The 17653-nt window shown below is 39.8% G+C and overlaps 1 protein-coding gene across 46 annotated transcripts in view; it reads right to left on the bottom strand.

Annotated features, from left to right (window-relative positions):
- Nucleotides 1–17653, bottom strand: part of LOC135293390 (collagen alpha-1(I) chain-like) — a 406941-nt gene that overhangs the window by 136612 nt on the left and 252676 nt on the right. Inside the window, exon 7 of one of the 46 annotated variants that reach the window (XR_010355519.1) lies at nt 6592–7599. The exons of the other annotated variants lie outside the window; for them this stretch is intronic. The gene's annotated coding sequence lies outside the window, so the exon portion shown is untranslated. Of the gene's footprint in view, nt 1–6591; nt 7600–17653 lie in introns of those variants that run through there. 46 annotated transcript variants of the gene reach the window in all.

Here is a 17653-nt window from a genome sequence, read left to right as displayed (position 1 = left end):
CTGCTGGGCCAGGGCTTACAGCTGGTTTAAATAACAAGACTAGTTATGGTTCACCCAGCTCTGGAACACCTAGCTTACAGGCGTTCCCCAGCTGAATGAAACACGTGCAAAAATTGTTGTTTAAAAAAACAGTCAATGTTAATCTTCCTAGGAATTACTATGAGCCTAAAGGGCACTTTCACACCTGTGCTGTTGAGAGCAGTGTGTAAAGACCAGCTTGTGGCTCTTGGGAAATAGTAGTGGCTACTTGGTCTTCTTTTTCACCTCCATAGTGGCAACCACATTTTTAAAGGATAATAAAGGAAATTATAGCTTGACTTCAAAATTGCAATGTGAGAATGGTCAGTATTTTGCTTTTCCATAGGAATGTTGCCTAGGAAACATCAGCCTCTGGCAGCTGTGTGTTAGTAAAGACAGATTAACTTTGTTTGTGAGGAGGCATGTCAAGAAAATGTTTCTAAAAGGAATGGGGTGCGGGCAGACAAAGCCCCACCCTGCAGTCTGTCCTTGCTCTCCTGCAGTTTAGGCATGTCACTGACAGCTAGAGCTGCCAAAGGACCTTGGGATGTTCCTGGCACTCACTGGTACACTAATTGCTAAATTAAGTTGATCTCTTTGTCTTTGGAGCAGTCCAAGAGGCAGATGACACACATGGAGTATAACTGAGATGGATCTGCCTGTGCCATGGTGGGGACACACTGGCTGGGGATCTGAGCCTGACTGCTCCAAAACCTGGACAGACACAGAGGCAATCCTCGAAACACTGCTCTGAGGCAGGGAGATGGCATCATTAAAGAATGAGAAGTGACAGAATCAGATAGTAATGAAGATCCTGTCAATACCAAGACAGCAAAGGGACAAGAAAATGAAAGCTTTAAGGGGAACAGGGCAGCTCTCAGGAGGGAGGGGAGAAAACCTCACTCTTCCAAAGGTACAAGAGCTGTAATTAAAAGCATACAGAAAACAGAGCACAGCAGTTTGGAAACATGTTGAAGTTGAGGTGATGCTGTCAATAGAGGAGGAAATAAGCCACCTTTTGTTCTTTCACAAAAGCTGTCGGAAAGCTACCAGGTGAATTGGGAAATAATTTTCTATATGACAAAACTTGAAAAAAAGAAGATTTTGTACAAAAACCTAGGGAAAACTGGAATTAGTGAATGAAAGTCTTCAATACGAGCTGAAAAATAACTAGATGTCAAAGCTAGCTGAAATCTAGTGACATGCATAATTCCAGGTACAGTATTGATTTCCTTGGAAGACAGGGTCAAGGACAGGTGACTTCTATAATTTCAGAATAAATACTCTTTTCAATCCAGTACTGTAAACGCTGTAGTGTCTCTGCATTTCCTATAAATGCAAAGACAATAATTCTATAAAGCCCATTTCTCTTCACTGCTTAGAAGCACCTCATTTGTTCATATTTTTGTGTATGTAACAGTTGTACATACATGTAGTAGAGAGTGAAAGATTGAGATGCTCTTTAGAAAAAGAGAGGTTCAGAGATGAAGTTTTTAAATCCCAGGACCTGTTTTTCTGTTCAATCCTTTGCTTTAAATCCCAAAGATCTGGGCATCTTCTAGCACTTCTAGAACTATGTCTGTATTCTGCAGCCATATCAAATATTCCCTGCAGCTAAAGCCAGTGCAAGAGAGATCCCAAAACCTCATAGAAATTTAAAAACAGAGACAGAAGATACTATCTCCCCTCTGTCTTTTCTTCTGGCAGGATTTAATGATCAATTTGTCTAACTTAGGCTTTACAGTCCTCCAGTGGTGGAAGGGTTAGATGTCCTTTTCATCAGGAAACATTACTCTATGTTTATCCTAAATTTCCCTTGCTGCTGTTTAAGCTCACTGCTGTTTTTCCCAGCACTCTTAGGAAGGGGGAAAAATTACTCTGTATTTTGATTCTATATCTTGAACACATAGCCAAAAATAATTATCAACTCATTTTTCAGCCTTCTTTTTAGTGAAAAAAAAATAAACATCTCATGTACAGCATCCTCAGCCAGTGCTCAGTAGATTCCCCCAAGAGATCCCACAGGTTTATTGATGTATGCTGGATATCAGCAATAAATAGAATAGGGGAATTATTCACTCCACTACATGGGTTTATTAATCTATTTTCTCCTGAGTCTGATCCTGTTCTTTCCCTGCAGGAGGGCAAAGATCTTCGATTGCAGCTGGCAATCAGTGGGAATGTTCTAGCCCAGGGCTACAGTGTTGGGGTTATGCCCCTTGGGAGCTGTGCACTGGTATCAGAGACAAAACCCAGCCAGAGCTTTCTCTGCACTAAACAAGGTGCTCTCCCAAGGTCACTGATTGCATCTGTCAATCTCTATCATTCACCTTGAATATTAATGCAAGTGACAGTACAATGTTATGAACTTGTCCTATAATTGCTCCTGATAGCCCAGGATCCTTGACCTCCTGGACTTCAGGGGATGCTTGGATTCTTTTAAAAAATAGTTTTGCCATCATTATAATTTCACATTGTGGTCAGGCAGTCAGAGATGATCTCCAGGCCATGGACTGATTTAGCAATGAGTGCAGCAGATGCTCTGAGAAGGTGAAGTCTCTAGAGGGGATTTTTGAAAGTGATTCTATCTGCCTACTGGCACAGCTTGCACCTGAGCTCTCTGTGGGAAGAAGGGATTTATCAGCACCTGTTAAGGCTCAAATAGAACGGAATTTGCAATATGAATAGTTCATGTTATCCATATTGGCAGATATGGCCCCTTGAGTGGAGCTCCCTTTCACTCAAGACTGAGTCTTTGCAATGAAGACCTGGTGGAATATGCACATTTCTGGATTATCTGGAAAGTCCTGAAAACATCCCTGGAACAAGTGGACTCTATTTATGTAGGCAATGAGTTTAGCTGTGTCATGGGTATCAGTGGAGAGTACTTTGTACTTGCAAAGGTCATTAAACTTTCAGCAGTTCCTATACAAACGTAGCAAAAATGGGAATCCCCTTCCTATGGAAGGGTTTAAAAAAAAATCTCTCAAAGATTTCCATGCAGATGTCTAGTAACATCTCTGGAACAGGGAATAAGGAACTCCTCCCTTGTTACAGACCAAAAAGGTCTCGTGTGGGCTACAGACTAACACACACTTCAGTGAAGTGAGAATGGACATGCTGGGAAAGAATAAAAGGCCATTCAGCTCTTTTTGAATGTGTCAAAGAAAAGATTGTATTACATGCAAAATAAACTGTGAGGATTTTACGTGATGTATTTTCTCAGCTCTCAGCAACCAACCCTTGGTTTAGGGGAAAATAGTAAGAAATTGCAAACATTCAGAAGGCAGTAATAAGGAAGGGTGGACTGGGGGAAGGCACACAAACCAAAAGGAACATGGTGCAGGTCATTTGTAGTGAGGACACGGGTGGCATCCAGCCTTTGGGAAGTGGGTTTTCACACTGTGATAGACATAAAATCATAAATCAAAATAAAACTTGGGATATGTTAGCAACTGAAGGGCAAACCTGTCTACTAAAGACAAGACAAGGGACAGGAACTGTGGATTACAGGTAGAAAAAATTTATTGAAGAGGGACTGAGCTTTGTTGGATTTAGTGCATAAGAAAGGATGTAATGAGAAAAGTGTCTGTCATCCTGTGAAGGACAGGGGAGAAAGAGGAAGGAGAAAAGTGGGGTTAGCAACTAGCATGAATCAGCATGGCTCTGCTGGCTCTGACAATGCTCTGGTGGAGCTCTCCTGAGTCATTCATGTATCTAAGAAGCAATGTTAGTGACTGAAGTCGTATAAAGAGATAAAATACCTTTATACTGATAATTATACAGACTGGTAGTTTATAACTTATTTTCTGACAAGGAAGGAGATCCATGCATCTGTCAGTTGGTTCAGAGGTGTTACCATCACCTATATATGGGGTCTGACTTTAGGATGTGGAGGATGTTGGCTCCAGTGGAGCCCCTCCAAGAGTATTAAATGGTAAAGGAACAGAAGCAGCTTTAAATTGAGGCTGGAGATTTTGCTCAGAATAGACTCAATGATCCAAGTTGCTCTTCTGCAGTAGAAATCCTGACTGGCTTACTTCTGAAATTCCCAGTACTTTATGACCTGAGAATGTTGAGACATAATGTTGGACTATTTTCCAAAAACTCCAAATAAAATCATAATGCTCTTCAAGTTATCATAAGCATTGATTTTCTCTAATTTTAAACAGACCTACTATGACAATTAAACATTCTAACTTTACATGTTCAATAGCAATATTTTTATAGAGAACTCTCTAATTAGCTTGTCTGTTTTCTATTTTCTGCTTAATGGTGACAAATGGTATTTAATTCAGGCCAAAATTAACATCATCACAGAATTATGCTGAAGAAACCACTGTTTTACATTTGAACGTCACTAGTTTCTTCTCAATGAGAGGAAATATATTTCTGCCTGACATACTGAGTCCTATCTCAAGTGAAGTCACATGCACTGAGTTTTAGGAAAGAAAATGCTAAGAATTTTAATGTTCCCATACTCAATTTGGCAGGGGAAAATAACTGAATTTTTATGGGAAAAGGTTGGATTTATAGTAAATCTTTGTTTCTGACTGATGATAAAGGAAAGAATGATGTGATTATCCTACTTGATAGTGTTTAGGGAAAATAATGATGCATCTGTCTCTTTGATAGATTCCTGTTTTAGCCAAAGCTGGCAATACAGAGTCCTGGGGATATCATTGCAAATTTTATTTTCCAAATAGTCTTTTCCAGGAAACAATTCTTCATTGTGAGAATGATATATCAAAATCAATCAGGCATGCATGGGAGGACATGTGTGTTTGTATGTGTGTATGAAAAAGCAATTTTGGATTTAAAAAAAGAATGCAAATTACTGACAGACTATAAATCAATTAAAATGAAATGTTAGGCCCTTTGCCTGCAAGATGGCTAAAATTAACTCAACAGAAAGCCTTGATAAGAGCCTTGAAACCAAAGTTTTCTGTGTCCATGGAGGGGACCATGTTCTGCTGTGCTCTGGTGTAGCAAACCAAAAAGCAGCTGAATTGAGGAACCACCACAGCCACTCCAGGCTCTTCCTATTCATTTAAAATTGGGTATATTTTATTCTTTCCCTTCTGATTCAAGTAGGCTGTGGGTTGTGGAAGGTGAAGGTACTAGAATGTTTGAGAAGTTAAAGGAGTTTTGGCAAAAAAATAAGATTTGCAGAAGGATAAAAGAGCTGAAGATTTTCAGACAAGAAAAGCACTGTATGTTTTGATTAAAACTGTTCTCAGTGAAATCATTAACATTGCTAATTAAATTGTCACTTTTAGATTTCATGATTAATAGTTGATGGAGATGAATGGGAAAAGTCACACCTCTCCAGTCTTTTGCTCCAGGCATTTCAAGATATCCTTCACCACCACAGAAGTTAGTAGCTACTTCCACAAGCAGCAGCAGTAACGGGATCTGGGTTCCTTAGCTTTGTGTTTGAAGTCAAATGTTCCAATATTGAATAGAGTTTGAGAGTCTTTGAATGTTTGGGGGCACTGGAGCCCTCCAAGCACACCTGCCTAGTTTGGCCTCTCTGCTACCTGGGCAGTGGGCAGTGCATACTGAAGGTTTGTCATCTACGGGGTCATTTTAGGCTTCTCTCTCTCTCTCTCTAAGCCAGCCACCAACTTTCAGGAAATTGGTAAAAACATTGTCTTGTTTTGAAAGTAAAACTAGTGAGAGACTCCAAGTCAGAAATACTATTTATTAGGGAAAAAAACCCCCTAAAATACATGCAATAATAAAAAAAAAAAAAAACCTACTGAAAAAGTCAGAATACAAGCTGACACCCTGTTGGCCAGGCTGTTGGTAGCAGTCCAGCTGGATTGGTGGCTGCAGTTTTTTTTGTGGTGGCAGATGTGGTTCTGTTGCAGCAGTGATCCTATACAAAGGGTGGAGTCTTCCTCTGAAGAGCCAGTGGAAAGGACAGCTATTCCCCTGGGAATCCAGTGGAGAGACTGATTGCTCTGTCCCAGATTATATCCAGGTGGGGATGCTTAGCTCCTCCCCCCTGGGCAGAGCATCTCTCAATGGGCTGATATCATTCTGTGAGTCATGTGTGGGTCCATTAAACAGAAATGGCTCCTGGAGGGAGTTATCTCTGAGCCATGTGGAAAGGCATTGATGGGCCTATTAACAGGAGATAAGGAAGAAACAATGCTCCTCCTGGTTTTAACAGCTCTTGAGGATGGGCATAGAATATATCTTATTATAACCTAGGACAAACATATATTTTTTATATGGTTGTCTTTATGTTAAATTTGGATACTGTCACAAGTCTAAAATATATTAGAATCAAGTAGATAGATATTTAATATACTTAGATGCACACAAGAAACTGTCTTCTCTGTTAGCAGGTTAGGCAACAGACAATCTCTTCAGGTAGGATCAATACCTGCACACACATTTTCTTCCCACTGAGAGTTAGGGCTTTATCTGTTTCCTGCCAAAACTTTTGAAACTGGATGATAAACTCACCACTGCCAGAGAGGCAGCCCTGCCTTGGGGACAGTGGAGTGCATGCCAGCCTTGTAACCTTTGATATCACTTTTGTTGGTGGTTTTTTTTTTTTTTTTTTTTTTTTTTAGTTTTGTTTGGTATTCAGTGTTGTAAAACTCCTTCTCCCTTGGTGCACCTGCTGCTTAGTGCCTGTGTCCTATTATTTCAGTTTGCCACTAACCTTTTGCTTCCTCCCCTCCCCTTTTTCCATAAAACCTCTGGAACAAATCAGATAATTGGGAAAGAACTGACTACTGTGCTGACTCATACCCATCAATAGTTCTCTTAACAAACTTGTAAATGGAGGATGAGTATTACTGCTGATGGTCCACAAGGAACAAAATAACCCTGCTCAATATTCAGATCAACAGCTAAACAGAAGTGGCAGTGGGGATAAACCAAATACTTCCATTTGCAAATTGACTCAGCTAACGCAGAGCACTTCTAAAGAAAGAAGGCCATTTTAAAGCTTAATCTTAAGCACTATCCAAATTTAAGCAAAAAATCTGCACACACCTCACTGCAAAATGCTCTCATGAGATATAAGGGTCACTGTGAAGATCCATTTCTTGCACTTTCTCCACCTATTCAGTCACTGTGAAGAGGAGGTGAAAACGACGTCTTGCTTTCTACATGGGAAGTGAAATTTCCTCCCTTTTACATATGCACTCCCAAAGGAGAAATGAAGTAATGTGATATTCAGAGCAGCAACATTTAACATTTCAGCCTGGTTGGGTTCACAGCTGCTGCACTCGGTGTCTGCTCTCACACACCCCAGGCAGGAGGGCTGGCTGACACTGCATGCTCACAGCAGCTGCAGGCTGGGGGGAGAGCTGCCTTTCCTGCTTAGAAGAAATGACTCAAGAACAGAGTTTCCTATGTTTTTTCCCTCAGGCCTAGGTTTAGACTCAGCTCAGGTCAACCAGAAAGTACCTGTTACCCTCTGGGAGGATGAATATCTTCTCTTGGAGTTTCCTGTGTAAAGGCTGAGGTGGTGGGAGTCCTTTCCAGCAGTGATGGAGACCACCCTGAGCATACATGGCTTGTTCATTGTTCAGCCCCACTGCTGGCTGAACAACCCTCCTGAGTGAGAGAAGTGGAGGAAGCAAAGAGAGAGAAAATAACTCTGCTGCCAGTAATTTAATGCCTGCCTGCCATTAGTGCCTTCTCAGAGCAGTGAGGATTTTTCCTCTCTCAGGGAGGTTCCCTCAGGCATGCCAGCTTTGTGTGTGTGGATACAATGCCAGGCTACCTCAGGGACCAGCCCAGAGCTTTTGAGATTTAACTAGCTGTGGACTTGCTATGTAATTTAGGATTAGGGGGGAATTACATGAGTGGCAAAATGTCAAGTACAGAGACAATAAACAACAAAAGGTTGTTGTTTATTAACTCTGTTATTGGTAAATGTATTGACTCTGCCTTTTACTGTTTGCTAACTATTCCACAAGATTAATTAAAATCACAGAAGAATCCCATATTCATATGTTTCCAGACAGATTTAGATATCATGGATAATTACATTATTTCTACTAACCTGAAGGAAATGTTTAAAATGAGAAGCTCATCCTCACACATGAGATGCTATTAATTAGGTCAGATATAATCCATTGCTTAATGAGATCCTTTAGACTCTGAACATAGCTTCTGTTTCATTCAGAGCTGTCGTCGCCCACTGCAGTGTACTGAACACAGGTCATTGCTAACACAGGTCATTACTAACACAGGTCATTGCTAACACAGGTCATTACTAACACAGGTCATTGCTAACACAGGGCATTACTGGGGTCACACAGGACTAGGAGTGGCCCTGTAACACAATCAATTCCAGTAGACAGTCTGGACTGCCCCACATCATTATCGCTGCCCCACACAAAATGGAACCCAAGTTTTGAAGAGTGTCATGAGAAGAACTTGGTTTGTGAGCGACAGGTTTGATCACACTGTGATTGGTTGCAATCTGAATCAATGTTATTTCTTAAATCGGGAGTTTTGTAAAGGGAAATCAAGGGACAGAAGTTTGCAACTTCTTTTCTTCCTTCTCTTCTTCCATTTTTTATCATGACTGTGGGTATATTAAGCAATAATTCATTATGGACCTGATCCAAAGACTATTTAAGTCAGTGAAGCAAATCCCATGTAATTCAGAAACCACCATTCACTGCAAAAAGTTCTGGATCAGCCCCAGGAACTATAAAATCTGTTCTGTAAAAGTTAATTCCTAGACTGTATAGTAGCTCTGTATCAGCATGATCAGAAAATTAATACTGGAAATGTTATGGGTTTTTCTTTGTTTTGATTAAGACTTCCATGTAAGTTTTCCCATCTGCCTTCATTAGATACGTTAAGACAAGCAGCTGTGATCCCCAGGGTTAACTAGGGTTTCATAATAACCACAACCAATGGTCTGCTAAGTGCCAAAAGGACTCAATCCTTTACCCCTTTCAGACTGCATCTGGAGAGCTTGCGTGGCCATAGAAATTATTTTCCCCCATTAAATTAGCCCCATATATTAGCCCCATAGACATCATAAATGTGTGGATGTTTACAAGATCCAAGATAATATAGAGATCCTTAAGGTTCTTCACAGTAATTCAAGGCAAGCAGTCAAAAAAAAAAAAAAGACAGTTGAAGGTCAGTTCTTCTATGTGTCGCTGGGAAGGAAAAGAAAATCACATGCTATAACCAATAAATATTTAAACCTGTAGAAATTTCCAACAAGTGAAAACAAAAAAGATAATCTAGGCTGAAATTAAGCCCTCAGCTTCCTTCCCCACCATACTGCACTCTAGCCCTTGTTGAACTGCCTTTTTGAAATTTCCACATCTTTTATTCTTCACCACCTTCTCTACTGTGTTTCCCTTTGTTTGCACATCATGCCTAATTCATCACTGGCTGCATATGCATTCGTCCAGCAAGAGATCAAGTCCTCAGTCTGCTCATTGGGACACAAAGGTTTATCTTTCTTTGGATAGGAGGAACGTGCACACATTTTTTTTTCCTCCAAAAATAAAATAAATATACAAGTCAACCTTTAAAAGGTTAAAGGTTTAAAAGAGTGATGCATTTTAGAGGACAAATACTGACTAATTTGGGCTTTAAATAAAAAAATATATGATAAACCTGAAATTCACTTTAAAGACATCTTAATGCAATTTGGAGGGGCTTCCCCTTTCAGTATATCTGAACAGAATTCACAATGATCCTTGATAGAAGAGATTGTCACTCCTTATGTGCTTGGTTATTCACCAGCCTGCCCAGTAAAGACCAGAAAAAAAAATCTAAATATCATTCTAAGAGACCAGCTGGTTTCAGAGGAGAAAGGAACTGAGCTGAATAGTAAGCTGCAAGAACAGAATTATGTCAAGCAGTGGAAGACAGCTCTGTAGGGAAAATGTTGCTCCTTATGCATCTGTACATGTTGACTGATGAACTGTGAGGTAGAAAAAATGTGTCTTCCCCTTTCTAGTTTGTTTTTTATAAGACAGTCTATAGTTTTGCTGTTCTTCATGTGGTTTTGCAACATGAAGTTAAAAAAAAAATTGTGTTTTATAAAACTGCAGGGGTAGTTTTATATAATATTGCTCAGTACTGTAAATTTGACTGCAGACCTAACATTTTGAACCTGTTCCTACTCCAGTGCTAAAGTAGATTGAAGTACTTAAGAACCTTATATATGTAGATATTAGGCTTAGAAATCTCTGCCCTTAGAAGGATTTCTTCAGTGCTGGGGGAGGCTCTTTATTTCCTTCTTTGTATATAGAGCCATGAGACTCCCCCCAGAGACCTGGTGCCAGCCTTCCCAGTAGCAAAAGGAATACTGGCAGTTAGAGATGTCACCCAAGAAAATGGACTTTTTGTCTCCTCTGTGTGATATACAGAATTCAGTCTTAACTCCAGTCAAGTTGGCGGAATATGGGCCTGGGTATGCCACATCCCAGGTAATGCTGGAAAGAAAACACACAGCAGGTAAACAGAAACTTGGGAGAACCACACTGGAGGGACAGCTCATGTTCTGAGATGTTTTACCCGGTATCTAGGGACCAGATCTACAAATATCCATTTTTACAGGCCTCTAATATTTTCAATGAATCCCATTTTCTGTGTTTGCATGACTGGACAGTGTAGCTCAAACACAGAAGGGGATGGACATCTTGAATTGCTGGAACCCCTGTAAATGATTTATGTCAGTGAAATGGGGAGACACAGAAAGCTTGTGGGATCCCCAGCCCTGGCAGTGTTCAAGACTAGGCTGCATGGGGCTCTGAGCAACCTGGTCAAGTGAAAGGTTCCCTGCCCATGGCTGGGGATTTGGGAGAAAATGTTCTTAAAATCTCTTCCAACCCAAATTGTTCTGTGAGTCTATGAATTGTCTGTGCTGACCAGATCTGCTACAGGGCAATAGGCAGTCACCTCTGGATCCAGCCCAAGCAGAAAATCCAATGTTCTGAACTGCAGATGTGCAAGAAGGAATCCATGATGTCCAGTCAGAGTTATTATTGGGTAACTCTGCTTGGGCTGCTATGTGTCCACAAACTTCAGAAAAAATTATTCATGTGGACAAAATCTGTGTTAGAGCCTGGATACATCCCACACGGTGTTGTGTTACTCTGCAGCAACTCAGGAGTTCTGAATGCACTTATGCAGCAGCAGAAGTCTCACAAAGTGCTCCTATTAACTAAAATCACATTTTCTGTTATCTGACATGAAAGGAGAGACTTCCTCCAAATTATCTTCTGATAAAACACCTTGCAGCTTTCAGAAAGGTGCAGAATACTATAAAATTCACAGCCTGTTCAAAATCTGAGACCATTAACTGAGACTGATTTCTCAGAATAGCCGAGAGAGCGATCACTCCTCCCGGATATTCACGCACAAGAAAACTCTTGTGGAGAAATAGATTGTCAAATCACTGAAGAAGGACTGGATATGGGCAGACTAAATTTGAACTGTGTACCTACAACTTTGAAACAATACCCACATGGGTCTGAGTATGGCTCATCCCACTGTGGGGATCTCGGAGGCAAGCTGACTTACTTCTCACGGATGCAGTTTAATTTTTCTTTTTTGCAGCTAAGTGTCACTGACTAATGAAAATGTATCGGCACAATCCTTGCAGGTTATTGTTCCATGTGGCTGTACTTCTTAGCTGGGAATTTGCAAGCAGGTCATGGCTGAAAGCAATATGAATGCACTTGGCTATTCAAATATTCAAAATATATCATGCTATATTTATTGGAAGCAAAGTCTGACAAGATTATGTGTATACTAGGAACTGATAATGAAACATGGCATTGCATTGGCACTGGCTTTGTCAGCAGCAGAGAAATTACAAACTTTAAATATTTATATAGTAAAATTAAATGCAGCTATTAGTGTTTCCAAAAAGCATGCACTGCAGTGCTATAGATAGACATGAAGAATAGAGTTTTGGAATATCTCTAACAGGACAATTTATCATTTTTGCAGAATAGTTCCATGTCTGTGGAAACATGGTCTTAAAGAAATTAGAAAAAGACTTGCAAAGAACCAACAAGGTCTGAACACAAAAAATGGATGTTCCTAAGGGCTTAAATACACAATGGAAAATGAATGTCATAAGTAATCCATCTTTCTGCATTGCTGATTTATTTATGTTGATTTAAAAACAGTAAGTACACCTATTTCTTTAAAATGCTTTGGAAGCCAATGATATTTGTGGACCTTCAAGAGATCATCTATTATTTTCTTTTCATTAATTTAATTCTTTGAAAAACTACTACATTGATATTTATTATTTTTGGTGTGAGAAGATGAGGAATAAACAGAGCAACCTTTAAACACAATTAATGGTGCTTAGTGTCAGTTATTTTTCTATACTGGGAGAAATCCTGAAGTCCTGCCTAGAGCACAAAAAAGGAATCTTGGGAGCATTTAGGATGCGGGTCCATTACTCCACTTCCTTCAGCAGCCTGATGGAGCAAAGTCTCCTGTTGCAGTCCCAACTTCATCAACCATAAATCCAAAGACTCCTCTAGGGCTGGGATTTCTCTTTACTTGTTCCCCAAATGGGATGAAGAGAGGGTGATTTCTGCCCAGCGACAAGAAAAACCTGCCTTATTGCAACACCAAAATTAGTAATTTAAAGTCCTGGGAAGCTATGCACATGGATTTGGATTGTCTTCAGTTGTCTTGTCGAAGTTGCTGGTGTAAAATTTTAGTATTTTTTGAGACAAGAGGTAAGGATATGGTGTGGAGCACTGTGCCTCAGTTTCTGTTTTCTGCATTGCTCTTTTGGCTGCTGGTTAGTGTAACCCCTCACTTGGACCAGCTGAAAAGGTGAACTGGGAAAAGGCCTCCTCCCTTCTATGAGTGATGGCCACAGCAGTGAAAATCAGAACAATGCCACTGAGAGGTGCCTTTCTTTTCTCTTGCCCTGCACAGGCTGGGACTAGGACAGCATCCAGCTGAGACCTAACCCAGCAAAATGAAGCAGTGCTCAGTCTGAAGCCAAAATAAACCTCTGAACATCTCAGCACTCCACCAGCTGAACTCCAGCATCAGTTCAGAGAAGGATGGAATGGAGTAGTGGGATACTCTCAGGTTATATCATCTTAAATTGCTGGGGGACCACACCCTTGGTGTTCATGCAGCTATGACAGTCTTTATTGATTGTTGCCTCCTTAGTTCAGCTTCAGCAGAAGCATCCATGTGGTAACCAGGATGGATTTCAGAATCTGAGCATTTCAGAATCTGGTATGAATGATATATGCAAAATGCTATTTTTTACCCCATCACTGTATATTTTGATTCTGAAAAACCATTGACAAAAGAAGAGGATGCATTGTACAAGGGGTTTTTATCACTTGTCATGAATTTGACAAAACTTGTCTCGTGTACTGTATTTCATCACCACAGAGATCAGACCCTCCCTGAAGGCTATGGAAGAACAAATCCTGCAAGCTGCAAAAAGGCAATGCACCCACACCTGTGCCACATGGTTCTGAGGCTGTCCAGGCACTGGTCCTCTGTGCTGGCAGGAGGGAAGGACATGGCTTCATCTGTTGTTTTTAAGAAAAGGACGTTCTATGCTTAAAACCACAGTCATGATTTCTGAGCTCCCACCTCCTGGTAAATGTGCTGATGTCATGCTGTATGTCTCCCACACCACCAAACAGCTGCTGGGACCTGTGCATATGCAGTGATCCTCAGGCCTTCAAAGTTTTAGGCAGGCCAAGATGCTTATTTAAAAGTAAAGGGACTTGTATTGAGCTTCATAAACTCTAAGCAGAATTTAGTCTGTTGTTAAGTCTCCCCTGTTTTCCAACTGTAAGCTTCAAGGCTTGGAAAAAACCAACACTTTATTCCTTTTACAAGCATGGAAATGCTACTGCTAAACTTAGTGCCTGTGGCATCACATACAAAGAAACAGGAGCTCAGGTTAATAGAAATAGTGTCTAAGTTGCATATTTTGCTTCTTATCTTGCAAATAATGTGGCAGCTTGCTTTGGTTTGCCTTGGTGGATGATGACCATTTAAAATTCTGAGTGTGGATTCCCCTTAGAAGGTGAAATATTCGTTCTGCATTTTCTCCTCTAAGTTTCTGTTCAGCAAGGGAAACACCATAGTACTAACAAAACCCCTGAAATGGTATTAGAAACATACTTCTGAACAATTTGGCTGATTTCAACTTTTAGGCGTAACCATCCCCTAGCATTCACATTTGAACCCAGCTGATGGATATTTTTCAGCCAGGATCTGTCTCTACTGATTGCTCTTCCAGAATCCAAGTGATCAGCTTGATTAAACTGAGCATCAAGCAGAGAAATCCAAGGAATTCAGAAGAGTTTACAGTCAGAAAATACCACAACAGCACTCACACCAGCAGTTGTAGTAATTATTGCTATTGCATTAAAGGGCTTATGTCTTGTCTTCTAAATTTAGTAAATGGGAAGGCCCAGGCAATAAGGAAAAATATATTTGCATTATGCATATTTTTCATGTGCAAAAGCCTCTCCATGGGAAATGCTGTGGTAGAGCTGGTCATGAATACTTTAATGTCTTTTGGGAATTTGCAGTCAAATGTCTTTTCCATTTTGAGAAAAATCCTTCTTGGTTGAATATGCCCCAGGGTGTTTGCCTGATCCTGGACTGGAGTTCCCTTTTTGCCATTAAAGTGAATTATCAAATTACAATTTACAAGTAAATTTGCAGTCTGTAGTGATAGCAATATATCATCTGATACAAAGAAGCTTTTCCAGAGCTCAGGGAAACAGCTCTGCATTCTTAAATGTTTGAATATTTCAAATACAAGAGTGTCAGCAACAGCATTTTAACTATACTTCCTAATGGGCAGTGGCAGGGGGAAGTGGAAGGATATTTCACATCCCATATTTCACATCACAGCAAAATCGAATACAAGCAGTGGAGCATTCATGCATTTTTTAGTACTTGCCATTACTCTGCAGAGAATTTAGTTTATTAAGTAATGATTCATTTCAAGAAAAGTTACAATATTTCATATCAGATGCTGTTTTTCTGCAGAATTTTTCTGTTTTGTGGGGTTTTTTTGGTGCTCTTTTTTGTGGTTTTTGTTGTTTTTTGGTTTCTTGGGGTTTTTTTTGTGGGGAAGGAAGACTCTTATTTATGATTTTTGTTTGGGATTTTTGGTTGGTTGGGTTTTTGGGGGCTTTTGTTTGTGTGGTTTTTTTGTGTTTGTTTTTTAGGGTTTTTTTTTGTGGTGGTTTTGTTGGTTGGTTTTTTGGTTGCTTTTTCTTCGTTCTTTTACATTATTTTTGGGTTTCGTTTGGAGGGGTGGGGGTGAGGACACACACACAAACAAACCAACCCTTGTCCAAATTGCATCTGGGCATTTTCAAAGGAAAAAAAAATAGGATGAATATAATCTTAAACTCTAGGTAATATTAAACCAGACACCATATTTCAAAATAGCCCTGCATATATATATGTAAAAAAGCAAATTACATATACTTATACTTAGATAACAAAAATTAATAGATTATTAACATGTTGTTCATCAATGAGAGAAAAAAATGCAATGATCAATATAAAGGGACAAGGTGAGTTTTATAGGTGATTTTATTGTAGAGTGTTTTAAATTTGTCAGGTATTATGAATGTTCATTTACTTTACTGCCCAATGCCATAGACAAATGTGCTGACAAAAAGGGCAAAGAGGACAAAGATTATAAAATCTGAATTTTCTAATTCCTTGAATTTTCTATTTCTTGTTTCCTGAAATTTTGTAAGTGTACCTCTGCATCTGATGATGCACCTTGTCACATTTCTCCTTCTGTTAAAGAGTTGAGCTTTTTCTCTCTAGCTTTGTAAGGATTAAGAGCATCCCCACTACCTGGTGCTGGTAGCTTTACTGTGCCACTACAGTATTTACAGCATCTGATGTCAGTAATTTAATGTTGAACATAGGGCAATAATTTCCAGTTCTGCTGAGCTTGTTTGTCCAAACACGACGCTTTAACCCAATTTTGATGCATTCAGTGGAGAGGAAGAAAACCCTCACAGCAATGCTTGTCTAAGGAGCTGAACAGACCTGCATGGCAATGACACTGAAGCACTTCCCTGCCTTGATGTGTGCTTGTGTTTTCATCTGTGAGTGATTTCATTCCATACACATTTACTAAGCCCTTACTTACTAGGATGGTTGGCTTAAGCTTGCTTCCAGGATATGATTATAACAACACTCCAAAACCACAAAAATCCCTCAGTCTAGATCTTGAGTGACTATGGATCATTTTAAAGTGGTTTAGACACTTTGAGCTAAATTTTTAATGGCATTTATGGAGCTCTGTGATGTCTCTTAGTCAAGCCCTTTGATGATGATCTGCTTGTATTTGCCTTTTCAGTTCCTAGTTCTTCTGTTTCCAGCACACACCTTTGCTTTCCCCAGGCAGCACCTGCCAGGGGCAGTTTTCTCTGCCCTCCTTCATCAACAACACCTAGCAAAGCTGACAATGAGCAGTAAACATTTATGTAACATCAGATTTCAAACCCAATATGAGCACAAGCTTTCTTAACTGAGCTTTTACCAACAGCCTGAGAACTTTTCAGGGATGCTGCCGCACACATCTCTTGGAGATTTCCCATTCTTCCCCCTTGGGCAGAGGCAGACATTTGTGACACAGTGCCACAAACCACACTCATGCATGTAAATTTGCTGTGGGTTAAGGTTTTGTTGGGTGGTTATTTTGTTTTTTGGTTTTCAGCCAGGGGATCTTTTTTCAGCTTTGGGGATCTTTTTGCACTTGACAGTCATAAGGAAAATATTGTCCTTATCCTCTTCCTTTTGGGAACTGAAGGAAGTAAAGCACTTTTATTCTTTTTGTATGACATCCATCAGCAGTATCAAGCCACGTATCACAAGAACCATTTTGGAATAGTATGGTAGTTTTTAAGTGTGAATTAGTAATAGAGGTACATGTTGCCTAATTTTTTTAACGATGTGAGGTTTCAAAGCAAACTGATGAATTCTATGTGGCTTTCTATAAATCCATGTCTCATCCTCTCTGGAGTTTCATCTGTTTACTTTCCTCTGTGTTGCCTAGCATAAAAGCATCTTTGGTGTTGAACAAATGCAAGGAAATTTTACTCTTAGATGTTTCTCTAGGAGCATGACAGAGAAAGATAAAAAATTAGCAGCCCAGATCATGCTATGGATGATACATTTCAAATATCATTCCAGATCAATCATGCCTCTTGTATAACCCACAAAACAACACAAAGAGATAACCTAAGTCCATCAGCTTAACTTCTTGGCATATTTCTATTTGTTTCTTTACAGCCTGCTCCTGAAACTCATTCAAATTCAATTAGGGTCACTTCTTCTGCTTGATCAGCTTATTCCTTTTTTTTTCTGACCATAGTAGTCTGTGAAGAAAATTTTAAATGCAATATTTATCCAAAAAATACAGGTGAATCATATCTTTCAATATTAGCACCTTTATTTTCCTCCTAAAGGAGGGGAAAAGAGCTTAGGTAATTTTTTTTCTTTCCCTCTTCTTGGAACCTCAGCATAGTTTTCACTTCCTCATAATTCCGAAATTGGTTATGATATGTTTTATTGCTTCTCCCCACTGAGGAAGCAGGAGTCTGAGTGCAGAAAGAAATCTGCAAATATGCAGCCA

The sequence above is a fragment of the Passer domesticus genome, chromosome 2 (assembly GCF_036417665.1).
Source record: "Passer domesticus isolate bPasDom1 chromosome 2, bPasDom1.hap1, whole genome shotgun sequence".
NCBI lineage: Eukaryota > Metazoa > Chordata > Aves > Passeriformes > Passeridae > Passer > Passer domesticus.
This window is presented reverse-complemented; position numbering and strand designations above follow the sequence as displayed.